This window comes from Egretta garzetta, unplaced genomic scaffold (assembly GCF_000687185.1).
Source record: "Egretta garzetta isolate BGI_Z169 unplaced genomic scaffold, ASM68718v1 scaffold273, whole genome shotgun sequence".
In the NCBI taxonomy this organism is placed as follows: domain Eukaryota; kingdom Metazoa; phylum Chordata; class Aves; order Pelecaniformes; family Ardeidae; genus Egretta; species Egretta garzetta.
This window is the reverse complement of record NW_009259236.1, coordinates 966277-980721: the sequence shown is the minus strand read 5'-3', so window position 1 is coordinate 980721 and position 14445 is coordinate 966277. Positions and strand designations below refer to the sequence as shown.

At 50.9% G+C, this 14445-nt stretch overlaps 1 protein-coding gene and 1 long non-coding RNA gene across 4 annotated transcripts in view; one reads left to right on the top strand and one right to left on the bottom strand.

Annotated features, from left to right (window-relative positions):
• ADRB1 (adrenoceptor beta 1) overlaps window positions 1-1831 on the top strand; it is a 5635-nt gene extending 3804 nt beyond the window's left edge. Inside the window, exon 3 of one of the 3 annotated variants that reach the window (XM_035891489.1) lies at window positions 664-1831. The gene's annotated coding sequence lies outside the window, so the exon portion shown is untranslated. Of the gene's footprint in view, window positions 1-227 lie in introns of all 3 variants that reach the window. The other 2 variants (XM_035891488.1, XM_035891487.1) reach the window with 2 other exon arrangements.
• Window positions 1832-2385: 554 nt separating this feature from the next.
• LOC118451993 lies at window positions 2386-7228 on the bottom strand. Its single transcript, XR_004841615.1, has 2 exons — window positions 6583-7228; window positions 2386-3880 (listed from the first exon to the last, which is right to left on the bottom strand). It is a non-coding gene; the product is annotated as an uncharacterized LOC118451993 (long non-coding RNA).
• Between the last annotated feature and the right edge of the window lie 7217 nt (window positions 7229-14445).

The following is a 14445-nucleotide window of genomic DNA, read 5'->3' as shown; positions in this document are numbered from 1 at the left end:
AGAGGGGAGTTACACTTTTTATGCAAAGACAAAATAAAGGCACCAGGAAAGTACATAATACTTTTCCATTGATGTTACTGGGGTTTGATGTGAGCTGGGTCTCCCTTGGTAATAGTGAAATGGGCTCCTTGAAATGGCAGGGTGGCATGAGGTCAGGTGCTAAGTGAAGCAGGCTCTGCCACTGAATGACTTTTTTTTTTTAAATCTGGTTTTGTCTGTGATTCCAGCAAAGGCAACAAGACCAAAAGGGTGCACGGAACGGCGACGTCTGACACCAGTGACTGCGGCGAGGTGTTGGCTATGCATGTCAGGGTCGTGAAGGGATGGAATGGGATGGGGAGGCAGCGCTGCCATCCTCCTCCTGTGTGCTGGGGACTGCAGCGAGCGAGGGCAGGGCTGGGTCCCTGCCTGCTAGGTAGGGCAGGGCAGGATCCAGCCCCAGCGCCTGGCTGGGAGCTGAAGTGGCTGCTGAGCCCTTGTCCTCGGCAGGGTGCTGCATCCTGGAGAAGAGCAGTGCCTGCCTACTGCATGGGCATTGCGCAGGTGGAGTGGTCTGATGGACTTGGGTCTTTGTCTCATAAATCAGTTCACATACTTAATTTTAACCATCCAAACACTCGTGTCCTTAGACTTTAAAAAGTGATTAAAATTTTGGCTCAACAGGGTCCTCAGGTGGAAAATTTATGGCCAGAATTTGCTTCGCTTCTCCTGCCGAATAGCTGCACTGGGTCATGCTTCCCTGGAAAAGTGTAATGGCATGAAGAAGGGGAAAGGTAGGATGAGTTTTGCCTGCTGGCCTCAGCAGGGCCAAGCTGTGTGAGCAAAGTGGTGAGGATTTGTCTGCTGTTGAGTTTTGGCCAGTCAAGGACCTGCTGGAAGCGTCTGGAGGCTGGCACGTTGAGTCCCTTCATAGAGAGCTAAGGTAATCCACCTGGCAGTGTGGATGGCGGATGCCAGGCCATCTTGCACGGTGTAAAGAGGATGGTGGGACAGTAACGGTGCGGACAGAGCAGGACATATGGCACACACGTGTGCGAGGAAGGGGAGGCTGCTGGCGAGCAGTCTGCCGTGGATCACGCTCAGAACAGGCTGTTCTCCACGGAGAAGAAGGATACTCTGAAAAGTGTTACGGGGCAGCTGAAATACTCTGGAGGCAATGAGTCACTCAGGATGAATATTTTTTTCTGACGAAAACCAGACATGGATTAGCAACTGGAGCTGCAAGTCAAAAAGTATAGGTGGTAGGCATGCGGCTGCACACGTACGTGGGCAGGAAAGTAACAGCAGAGAGCCGCAGGCCTGCAGGAGAGAAAGACACAGGTAAAACAGAAATCCACACAGAGAAAATTATTTGTCAAGGTGCCTGAGACTTCCATGTGCAAGATGCCCGATTCTCAAAGGCGCCAGCCACGCTGTGAGCAGTGTTTGCTCAGCACTTCTAGAAAGCAGGCTGCATCTCTCCACGTGCTTAGATGGGAATATATTGGCTAGAAAGCCTGGCTTCAGTTTTCTGTCTGTTCAAGAAAGTCAAGGATGTCTCAGGCATACAGCGGGCTGTCGAAGTGCCTGTAGAAGTACCTCCCCACCGGTGAGAGCTGCCCCAAAGCACTCCTGAAAATTCACTGCACTTTGAGACGGTGACCCTCGGCATCGGCTGACTGTAGCTCCAAGCAGTAACTGATGAACAAATGAAACTGCGTGCAAAAAATGTGGCTTAAAATTGTGATCTGAACTGTGCCCATGGCACATGCAGCGTTTGACAGCATCAGCCATGTGTTCGTGATGCAGCACGCACCATTTCGTCTGCAAATGCCGCTTTCCCTTTCGGGTATGCACGTGTTTTCAAGTATAAGGATGACTTATTTATCAGCTTTTTTTTCCCCCTAAACCCTATCTGCAGTCGATGTTTTATTAATAACTTTTAAGTGGCTATTCTGCAAATCTTCCTTGTGCTGCACACTTTCCTAATTTATTGTAATTTCCCGTCCGGTGGCGTGCACTTAACTTCCTTTATGTAATATATCAGCTGTGGGGCTGGAAGTGGTGCAGTTATGAACTGAAAGGGCAGACTTTCTTGAGGCCAAATGCGGTCAGGCATCATTGCCACGGGGAGCAGAATTTGACCTGATAATCTAATCTTATACGAGAGAGTATCTCCAGAAAAGTATTGTTAGCAGCAGTAAATGACCTCTGCTAATGAAGCTGGAGCAATTAGTCCTATTCAAAGCTGTCAAGAAAATGTTAACTGCTGAACAACAGTTAACGTTGGATAGCTCAAATAATGAGTGTTTTGTTTGCTGGTGTGTGTTAGGTGATGTGTTGGGAAATAATTATCCTTTGACTAGCAGCCAGCTTTGTACTAATCAGAAAGGAGAAGTCATGTTCTGTTTGAAGGATTATACCTAAAAATAGTTCTGTTACCGCCACATCAACGAGCAAAATGAAGCAAATTCACAGAGACGTACACACCTTCTTAACATTTCACTTTTCATCCTAAAAACTCATTGTTCAGCTGCAACTTTCTGTTTGATCCTGTCAAAAGGGCTAATATGATCTCCTGCAATAGCGCTAAGCACACTCCCCCAGAGGAGCGAGTGTTACCCTATGCACCACTGACTCGCTTTCAGAGCCTGCCAAATTCCCAAACGCCCCAGGAGGAAGTAAGAGGTCTTTCTCTTTATATAAACAATTGCATATAATGTAAGGTCAACAATATTTGTGATAATCGTCTCCCAGAAGAAATCAATATGCTTTTCATTTGAGGTGTTTGTATGCCTGCCCATCTGCAAAGAGCAGCCGTGGTAACAGCAGGTGATTTATTTGTGCAAGTCCGTAACTTCAGGCTGTCAAACTGCTCGAAAAAGTGACCGAGATGGGAAAAGGATAAAAGAGGTGATGCTGGCAAGCAAACCCAAGTTTGTCATTGCAAATGGCAAAAACCAGGACATTTTTTACCATACTACAGGTGTTGCCTTTTACTGGGAATGTCTAACCATTTTGGACAGGGATGCACCAGGCAGATGCACTGTAGAAACACAGGTTAAGAAGCGTGAGATGTAAAACACTTTCCATACAGGACCATGCCAGCAAGGGACTGGCAGCTGAAACATGCCCTGAACATCCCTAAAAGTTTTTCTTACTCTTTTGGGATAACAGCAGCAGAGTAAAGCACACCTGAGGAGCCAATGTAAAGCTGCACTGCTCCCTGGCCATCCATGGCTCCTGGGAAATGCACATCCCTCCTGGCATCCCCCCTTTCCCTCCGAGGGGCTCCAGCTTATGCCAAGTTTTGCAGGACCTGGAGCATTCCCCCAGCCTGGAGCCGTCATCCTCTGTGCCCCGTGGCACCCCAGGGGTGGCACTGCTGCGGGGCGGATGCTGCAGGGTGCAGGGTGCGCCCGCGCCACCTCTGCTGTGCCGGGCGTGCTGGTGCAAGCTGCAGGCCCCACCGCTCCCCTGAGTCATCGCTCCATCCTGCAAACACCAGCGGCAGAATCAGGCCCGCCGAGCTGGAAATGGAAAAGTGTTTGGGTTTGTTGTGTAAACTGGTGATCGGCTTCCTGGTTCACAAAAACTGGCAGCTTGATACGCATGTTCGCTTCGCAGACTGCCATTTTGTCTGCCTGCCCGCTCGGTGCCCGGGTTTTTCGTGGCGGTGTTTACTTGCTCAGTTTTAGCACCCAGCAGCATGAGTTTTTTGGCTGTGTTCCGGCAGCAGTCTGCGTCCAGATGTGAATGGTACCAGACACTGGGCAGTGTCTGGGTTTGATCGTGCCCATTCCGTCCAGGGTTGATGCTCTGAGTTATTAATACCAGCAGCACCAAGGTGCAAAAGCACCAAACAAATGGGAAATGAGTCCAGACAGGCCAGGTCCATAACCTGGAGGAGGAAACAGAAGCTTACTCAGACTTTTGCCATTGCCATGGTTAGCAGCACATCTCAGACGTAATGGTGTGCCTTTCCCTTCTGATCCTGTGTAATGCACCAAATCCTGTTGTCCTTAATGAGATTAGATGAGGATTTTCTACTAGTTCACTGCTCCAGCCATTAGCCACTGTGGTGCGTCTCTAGGCAGTGATGTGCCTTTGCATGCCTGGCCCATGGCTCTCTCGAAGCCATGATATTGAGACTTCTTCCTACCAAAATTATTTTGATAATTGGTCTTAAGCTCATTGGCACAACGCTTTGAAAGGCAGATTTAAGTGTATATACCAAAGAGGCAATCGGAGCCACTGAAGAGCTCAATATCTCAGCAGCTGCTGGGTGTATAAATATTTCAGCTACCAACAAGACATTCTGCAGGGCCAGGCGAATGCCGCAGCCCCCTCAGAGGCCGTCGGCCGCCCTTCCTCAAAGTGGGACTGCAGAATACCCTGCCACTGTAAGGAATAACTGCAGGGGCAACGCAACAGCTCATGGCAAAAGATTTGCCAGCTGGTAAAATTTAAACAGTGGTTTGTGGCCATAATTTAGAGAGTGCTTGTTAAGAAGAAGGAATTGGGACAAGGCCCTGGCAGGATTTCCTAGCAGGGAAGGGAGAACAACACTCAGGGTTAAAGTTTCCATGTACAGCTGAAGAGCCCTTCGTTGACCAGTCCAGCAAGAGTTACAGATGCTGCTGGTGCCCTGTGCAAGCCACAGTGGTGGTGGGCAAGTGCTGTGCACCCCGGCCACCCCCAGGGACAGCTCACGGTGCCCGCAACCGCCCTCTCTCCGCTCCCGTTTGGGTGTGTAACGTGCCCCCCCTCACCTGCCCAAGCATGGGGGGGGCTCCAGGGGCGGCCTGTGGCATGAAGGTGCGTGCCAGCCTGCATCCCCCCCTGAGGCTTGCCGACCCACCATTGTGCTGTGGAGGGAGGAGCGCTTCCTCTTGGACTGGAGCAGGTAAACTGGGAGACGTCCCACAAAGCTCCCATTGTTTAACAGCTCGCCCGCTCGCAGAGCCCGCCTTTGGCGAGGGATGTTTTGTTTGTCTGTTCTTCCCCTAAATACTCGCTGGGGAGCCGTCAAATAAAATCTCAATTAGCTGGCTTACGACACGCAGTGTGGTGTGGGATGCGTTCCCTGGCAGGCAGCTGCCCTCGCTGCGGTGTGGCAGCAGAGGCGGGGGGGGCAGGAGAGGTGATGGGGGGACCTGTTGCTCATACCCCTCCTCCCGACCTGGTACCATTGCTGGTACCCTGGCAGGTTCCTCTCACCGGACTAGGACAGCCACAACACCAGTGTGCCCAGGCTGCACACAAAATCCCAGATCTGACACAGGAGCATCCAATCTGCTCACGAATCAGCACACGTCGAATGCTCGGGCTTTTTGGAGATTTATGTAATATTTGGTGCAAAGCAGCTGCTGCTGCAGTAATTGCCAGTAACAACAGGTATTGTAACGCTGCTCTAAACTGCCTCGAGAGCATCCGCGGGAGAGGTTTTGTTCCTGTTGCACTGCCAGGTGGTTCCTAGCTAGCTGGCGACGGGGTGAATGCACTGTCTGCAGTTCTCAGCATTGGCCCGTCCAAGCCAGAGCTGGTGCTCGCACTCTCCCCTCCGTTGCACGTCCCGCTGCCCGGACTGGTTCTGCTGCCTGCACAACCATGTGGGCAATGGGCTCCTCTGGCTGAAAACCAGCCCTTTCAGAAAAGGTTTGTTTCAGCTGATCTACGTGGGTTGCACAAACATGGGTAGCGGCACGAGGGGCATGGGAATGTGCAGAGTGATGGGGCTGAGATTTGGTAGCAGCCCTGATTGGGATCCACGGCTGTGATCACAAACTGGCAGTGATGCTGCAGAAGCTGAGACGCAGCCCAGCACCCTCTGGCCTGTCGTTTTGCCTGACCTGCATTGGAAAAACAGGACTCACTACCTAAACCTTCCCTCCCTTCAGGGGCCCCTCTGAATATATATTACTCATATATATATTCAGAAGCTTAATGACTAAGCTATCAAACTTCTCATTGCATGTGAAAAGTGATAAAAACCCTTAGTTGTGTACAAATATTCATGCGATAGAAGAAAAACGTGATTTAAGTCTGATTATCCGCTGTGTAACTATAACAGAGTGAAGAGCATGGGACAGACTCCTCAACTTTTGGCACAGATCTGGCCCAGGGGAGCTGAAAGAGCAACTCAGGTACTGGGTGACAGGACTAAGCTGTCCCCAGCTGCGAGAGGGTGACAGGGCAACGAGCCACGGGCGGTGGAAAAATAATTCCCCAGGACAAGCATCTCTGTTTGCACAATGTCTTTGTGTGGATCCCAATGCTGATGGGCACCGCTGAGCTGTTAGTGACTTGTGAGTAATCCCCATCGTGCGTGTCTCCCGGCGGATGGTGTTTAACTGCTTTTATTCCTGCGCACTTCGCTCATGTGGGAGCGAGGAATGCAGTGATAAAAAGGCTGGAATAATTTCGGTGCTGGAGAACTTCCATTAATATATTTCTTATTATATAACACTGCCATCACTGTACAAACTCTGCTAAGGTGCCTTTTAGGAAGGTGAAATATTTCTACATAGCCATAATTAAGAAAATTGTGTTGTAGAGGAGGTCGGGCTTTGATCAGAAGCTTTTTAATCGCACCGGATGTACCTGGGCTTTTGCATGGTATGGATTTCTTTGCCTTTGCATTACGAGGCACCTCATAAATTAAGCGGTTGATGTTGTCAAACGCATGCCATTAGCACTCCGAGCAGATAATCCGTTTGGTGGCCTCAGCGGAGTCTATCACAGGGCCTGTCTCCAGATAACGGCCTGGAAGAAGAACAATGGTGCTCCGAGCTCCCAGGGACCTCCGCTCCCTGGTTCTGTGCTTCAGAAGAGAAAAATTGTCATTATCTGCATGGCTCAAGCTCCCTTTGAAATGCAGTTATTTTTTACTCATACATTCCAAGTATTTTTTACATGATATCAGCGAGAAACTTGAAACCCCCTTTGAGAAGAGAAAGATTTCCTGCAGCCCTACTACTAAAGAAAATGGATAGATCAAGTAGTAAAGTTCAATGACTTACTTAGCATTAAATAAGAAAGGGAATAATGAATTGGATTTTGTGCGCCTGTTTCTCCTCTGCAGGGAACAGTCAGGCTAATGGATTTTTATTGCCTTCTGCTTCTGTTCATCAGTCTAGGTGAGTTCAAAACACTTGCTGCCTTTTTGTGCTCTCCTTTTCCCTGCTCACTTATCACAACTTCAAGTATTTGGAGCCTAGCAAACGCATCGGTTTGCTACCCTCAACGCCATCCAGACCGGTGAGGAAAACATGCGAGGTTAACCCCCTACATCCAACAATGACTTGTGGCCTGCAGCATGGACATCTGTATTTCATGCTAGGTAGCTGCAAGTAGGCAATTCCTTACTTAGGGTGGACACTAGTTTCCTACTATTATGAGCTCAGGCATTAACGTCCTTCGAGAAAGACATTATTTCCCCACTGGGTTCACCAAAACCTGGTTGGGTCTCCAAACCCCTCCTTTGTTTACGGGCTTCACCGAGCACGACGTAGGGCTTTTTATTGGGGAAGGAAGGGAGGTGGTGTAGGAGGAAACTATTACAAAGCTATTTAACATAAACAATCTTCTCATGTAAACTCCAAACACTGGTTGGCAAGGAAGAGGTTAAAGCTGGGGGGGAGGACGCGGGGCGGGGGGATCGTTAGGGCAAAGATATAAATAGCAAGTTGTCAAGCCTGAGGAGGGACACAAGGGAAAAGGAAGCAATGAGTTGACCCTAGACGGGGTGGACTCCCTTGGCTTGCTGGAAGCCCTCTACTGCTTTGCCCTTGGGGTTTGGACCTGGGTCCTCCCTATGGCGTCCTAAAGAAACCCCACATAGCTGACCAGGAGTCGTATTTGTTCAGAGGTGAACCTGAAAGGTGTTCGTGTCACCTGAAGACTTTCTGCAGAGCCAGAAACGGCTGCTGGTCCTGCGCTTCCTGCCCCAAACCTTCACCAGGTAGGCCAGTGCCCACCCAGAGCCGGGGAGCTGCTCTCTGCCCCCTCGGATGGTCGCAGCAGGATTTCCGTTTTCCTACCAGCCTTGGTGCCTCAGGCTTTCTGCTCTGTTTTATGTCCAAATGGGAAACGCATAATGAGAAACTGTTTAAACAACTTATGGTACAAGGAAACTCGCTGGAGTAAAGTACAACGTTATAAATTATTTCCAAGGAAATGATGCACTCTCCAAAAGCATTTCACTCAAGTACTGCAATTTAAAGTTGCAGTATAATTGCTGGCCCTCTTCGGTGCCGCCTGCAGCCCTCATCTAGGTCCAAGCATGGTGCACAAGGAGGGCAGGCGCCTGCCAAGATTGTCTGTGCTGCTGCCTGGTCCTGCCACCAGCAGCCGTTCACCAGCAGGTTATTGCAGACCTTTGCACGCAACGAGATGCTCGATGTGGGTGTAACTCTGCTGGTGAAGAGGCACCAGGCAGCGTTACATAAACTCTGTGCCAATGGATATGTTAAAATAGACACAAACGCTAGTGAGGCCATTATCTTAACAATGTTTTAAACCACCCATAGCAGCTGGATGGACCAAGATGGCAAAATGCAGAGAGTGACCAAGCGAAGGACCATCTGCCCCATCTCCTGGGCTGTGAGTAAGGTTGGTACCTAGGCACAGTTGAATGCCTGAGGTTCGGGGAGGGTCTGGCTGTCAGAGCTGTCCTGACTGTTGGTTTGCTTGCATGGGCAGGTCTGGACAGCCTGGTGCTGGTGAAGGAAAACCCAGGAGCCACCAGAGCCCCAGAGGAATTATCTTATTCTATTTCCAGCCTTGCCTTTTAAGATACAAAGGGCTTCAGATCAGATGCATTTCTGAAGCTTATCTGTGTGAATATTTGACTGCTTATCCAAATAGACCAAAAACCTTCAAACATCTGAGGTCCATCCATCAAGAGCCTTATCTCCCCATGTCACCGCTTGGCTCCCAGCCGCTGCCGCTCGGAGCCTCCCCCCACCCAGGGCTCAGCTCTGCCCACCAGCTTCCCATCTCCCCTCTCCGGGCGGTTTCGTGGCATTACCCACAGTCACCTCCTTCAGCGGCAGTCTCTGCGTCGCACGCAGGAGCAGCAGGCCTGGGTTGCTGCATGGTCTACAGCCAGCATCCCCATGGGCTGCACTTGTGCTGCTGTACCGCAGCCCATTGCCTCCATCCCCCACCTACGTAGCCATCTGGGCTGTGGCCACAGCCATGACCAGAGCAGAGCATGCTGACTCTGCTTCATCCCAAGAAAGGAGAACATTTGCCTTTGTTTATGGGATATTAATGAAGCCCAGATAAAGGAATGCAGTCTCCTCTAGCTGAGGTTCAAAGACTGAAACATCCAAGGAGAATGTTTCTGATCCCCGCTCTGGTAAAAAGGAGATTTTGTAGGAGGTCCCCTTAATCCCAGCTATTGGGTTGGGGAGGAGGGGATATCAGCCCTTGCCACCTGACAGCTGCTGGTCCTCTCTGGCAGAGGCATCCTCACCGCTGCAGTCGGGCTGCTTGAGATCTCAGATAGCACCCCTAAAAACCCAGGTTGGATCTACCCCTTGGTAGCTGAGCACAGCACCTGAGCCACTGGGATGCACCGGGGGCATGGCAAGTGCGCAGGAGGGGCACCAGCATCATCGGCCCCGCGGAGGTTCCTGGCCGGGTAAAACGGCCGCATAGTTAGTTGTATGCCCAATTTATACAAGGCGTTATTCAGCCTTGTCAGAAGAGCCTTTGCAGCGCGTTGTACTTGGTATCGGGGCCACCACCACAAGACATTTCTTGCTTTGAAGCTGAGCTGGCACAAGAAGTCGTCTGCAGTCGTGCTGTGCTGTCAAAGCCGTAGCCAAAAACAACAGGGTGAAGACTTTGGAAAGAGCCACCTATCCACAGCATAACTGAGTTAAAATGGGGGCCCGGCTGGCTCAGGGCTTGAGAACAGCTTTAAAAGCACATCAGAGGTTGAAATCCTGGGCACAACTGTGGGGATCAAAAGGCTCTGCTGCTTGGTACCACCTGGTCTCGGCCCAGATCCAGACAAGCTTCAGCATCGGGATGGCCTTTTCCAACGGGGGCCATTTTCCTATGGTCCTTTCCACAGGAGAATCTGACCTGTGGGCTATTGCTGCTCTCCTCCCCGTGGCTTTAATTTTTCTCTGTTTTGATAGTTGGAAGGGTAAAACTAATTCCCATCTCATATATAACAATGAATTTGACTCAATAGAAAGAGGATAAATTTACTTTTTATGCTGTGGTGTATGATAAGCTATTTATAAATATTATGCCACTTCTAGGTCATCATCAGGATTTAAAATAAAGTTTTAATTTAAACATAATTTTTCAGTGTTGACAGATATGATAAATACATTTTTGTTCCAATGAAACCTAATTTTGACCATGTTTTGCAAAATTCATTACAAGCTAAGGATTATTCCCCTGATTTTTTTGCTTTGTTTGTCTCCATCCTCCAGTGTTTAGTTTAATGTTACATTCCATTATAGAAAAAACATCTGAGGCTGCAGTAACTCATTCACCAAGGCCTCTGCTTAAGGGATGGGAGGATGCTCTTGAGAAGAATGATGGAGAGAAGAGTTAGCAGGTGTCATGGAGGCCTTGGGGCAGTTGCAGTAACCCTCTGCACCATTCAGATGCCTTCCTTGCAGCTCCATGGCGCACTAAAATTTACCACCACTGGGAGATGCCCTGTCTTGAAGAGGCTCAGGACACTTGATCTCATGCTGGAACAATGGGAGCAAACGTGCCTGGTAACAGCCCGAGCACCCAGGCCTGTGTGCTGCCACTGCAGCATGATGACCTTAGCATGGCTTCAGGGAATTCCATGTTTGTGCAACAGCCCAGGACCAGAGGGACCTGTCCCCGGGGCTCCAGTGGCACATGGGACTTCTTTTATACTCAAACTCCCTCACTTAAATCATGCTCACCAGTATGAAGATGGCAGCCACCTCCTCCCCTCCAGAGCATCCCTCCTCTCTTCCAAAGGCTCTTTTTCAGATTTCGAGACCAGTGGCAGAACCAGCCCTCGGCGCTGCTGCAAAGCCTGCTGGCAACTTCATGGCAATTGAGCTAACCTTGATATTCAAGGCACTCCTCAGAGAAAGCCAAGAGGGCACAGGGGGACAGATTTCATGTCTGGAAGGTGAGGTTTAACAGAAGTCCTCCATCTACAGGAGGGTGGCGTTCCTGTTGTCTGAGCCACCCAACCATTGCTGAGCTGAGTCCCTCCAAAATTTCTCTGGACCTTCTCTGGTTTTCCTGCTTTCCCACGTAAACAGCTCCGAGGAAGATCTCTTTTTCTGCAAACATTTTCATTCTGCAGTAAAATAGCTCTTACATCAGCTGCCATTGTATTGTGGATGCAAATGCAGCACAACGGAGCCCTTGAAATGTTGTGAGGTGAGGGGGGCAGATCCTGTGCTTGAACAGCAAAAGTACGAGGAATGGCAAGCAGGAAAACCAACTTGGTTTAAAGTGCTTTAAAGCTGCTGTCTATCTGCTGGGCCCCGCAGCTTGCAGTCCATACTTCTCACACGGCCTCCCCGTTACAGTCAAACAAGAGATGATGGAATTTGGAGAGCAAGTCATTATCATCGTGTCATAGAACCGTTTGGCTGGAAAAGACCTTTGAGATCATTGAGTCCAACCATACCTGTCCACCACTAAACCATGTCCCTAAGCACCTCATCTACCTGTCTTTTAAATACCTCCAGGGATGGGGACTTGACCACTGCCCTGGGCAGCCTGTTCCAATGCTTGACAACACTTCACAGAATCACAGAATCACCGAATCACAGAATTGCAAGGGTTGGAAGGGACAAAGTCCCTGTGCTGGAGATGTGCGAACACTGATGCTTGTATCCCCATGGACTGACCTGTGAGGAGCCTCCAGCTGCTGTGCTGAAAATACCTGGGAAAGGGGCATCCCGGAGGGGTGGGAGGGAGTTGCCGTGTCGCTCAGACTGCTTTCGTGGCGATACCTAGAGGACGTCACCCGGCGTGGCCAGCTCTGATAATCCGTTCAGTGGGAACAGGTGCTGGGGGATAATCCTGCTGTTTTTCTTGGTTATGGTTGGCTTCAGTCGCTAAGACTGAGCAAACAGGATTGTCATAGCAGCAGTTCAGGAGGTGAAGTTCCTGGCGCTGTGAGTCCGTGGCCCTGTGGACGTTTGTTTCCTCCACAGAGCAGCCCGCCCCGGTGAGGGCAGCGGCCGGGCCAGCGGCACCCAAGGGCTTCCCTGGCCAGCTCCCGCCGGCCGCCCTCGCTCAGGTCTGCGCCGTGCCCCTCGGGGGCGAGGACTGGATCCCAGAAGCAAAGCCCCTGCTCTCTCCAGCTCTCCTGGAAAGATGCCTCCCCCAGCCCCCCAGCTGCGAGCGGGATGGAGACTGCCCCAACCGCGCGGCAGCGCGTGGCATCGCCCCAAAACCTGGGCTGGGCCAGGGCGCTGGCGGAGGCAGGGCAAGGGGCAGCAGCTCCAGCCAGGCTGCTGGGTCTGCTCTGGAGGGGAAGGCTTGAGGCACTGCAGACCCCCCCGGGGTTTTCGGTGAAACAGCCCCTCCCTGTGAAACTTCAGAGCAAGTCTGTCCCTGTGGAAGTGCGGGCTCATGCTTCCAGCAGACTTTAATGTATCATCAGGTTTTGTTTTAAATCCCCGGGGTGCTGCACTCATCCATCCCCTCTCAGTCCTCCTCCACCGCCCTTAGAGACCCGCGTGTGCCCTGGTGACGCTCCTTCCTTTGCAAAGCCAGCGCCTCTCTGTTCCTATTTTACCACCTTTTGCTTCTGCTGATAACAACCCCTGACATCCCCACCCACCCCTTCCCCGTGCCCGGCAATTCCCTTCTCCACCAGGGAAGAAGGACATGCAAGGTTCATGGCACCAGCTTTACGCAGTGCCTATGCTCAGACGTCTGCTCCCCTTTACTGGTTTGCTTCAGGACTCAGCTGACACCTAATTTCAGTAACAGCAAAGCAATCCGGCTTGGCCTCATGGTTTTGTGGCAATCTTGGCCCAAAGCTGTTTTAAATAACAAACTGCAAAATAAGCATACGTGTAGAGAGACAAATACCAAACTGCAGGAATAGGAACTAGAGACGTGCAGCTCAGGAAGGGGTTGTTAAAGCTTCAGCTTGCAGCCATGCTGATAAGGCAGTTTCCAAGAAGTTGCCCAGCCCTTAAATTCTAGAAACTCTCTCTTCCCAGGTCAATAACCTTTTATGGACTGAATCCTGGTGTCATCTGACCAGCAAATGCAGTCCAGGCAGGACCTTCTGCAAGTGATACGAGAGAGAGGAGAACCCGTGTTGCTAAGAAGGAGCCCAGAAACTTTCTAGCACAGAAAACTAAAACACGCAGTGAAGAGCACATTTGGGAACTCTGGTAGTTTGGGAAAGCACAGGAAAATGCTTCATGCAACTTTATTCTTCTCTGGCAAAGTCTTCTCCTTGCCTGAGAGGTGACCGAGGCTGCTGCCCTCCCTGTCCTGCACTGCGCAGGCTGCAGAGCCGCAGGGCTTGGACTCCCTCCAAGGGCTCCCCTCTTCCCGGGAAGCGCTCACTCAGCCCTGGAGCAGGGCTCAGCACCCAGGCTGCCCCGACACCAGCTCCCTCGCAGCTCCACTCCCTGCTTTTCACCAGGCTGCTTAACTCCAGCCACGAACAGAGGCTCTTTGGAGAGAAGACTTTCCATAGCATCCTGTAGCTCCGTTAGCACAAATGTTCCATGTGGCTCTAGTGAGAGCACCAAGACAGGGCTGATGTGACTCAGTTGTTTGGCTCCCTCATTTCATGGGGATTTTTTAAAATACTTTATGCAGGTGCAGGAGTTGACACAACAGAGCATGCACCGCGTTAGAGCCTGCCCAGCTTGTGTGCAAACACTGCTAGTCCCTTTTTAAAACTCTTTGGAGTTGTTTCATAAACACAACATATTTTGCTTAATTTCCAAATCGTGTGCCATTTGCTAAGCAGGCCCGATGGTGGATGAGCTGCTCGCGGCCGCGCCCCCCCCCCCCCCCCCTGCCAGCGCTGGCAGCAGAGCCAGGCAGAGGCTACCACCTGCTGGGCCTTTCTCATTGACTCCCTGCTCTGCACCTCTCCACCATGCCTCTTACTGACGGCACCAACCACTTTCTGGACAACGGCAGAGGTGCGGCGCACCGAGCATCGTGGCACCAACGCCTCTCACTGGCTCTTCATCAGTAACAGAGCTACCGAGCCATGCGGGAGCCGTGGCAAACAGTGAGGAGTAGCTTTGTGGGCCTGTTTGTCACTCATCTGGGGTCTGGCGTGTGTTTTACAGAGTCCGGGTGCACCCTCTTCCTTGCTGGCCCTGCAGAACAGGAGCACCTTTCTGAGCTGAGGCAATTTGCCAGAGTTTCGCTGAATTGGGGAACCCGATATTTCCCCATCAAAACTTGCTCCTACTAAAAAAAGAAATGACTCTTCCAATAGTCCTTAAGAAG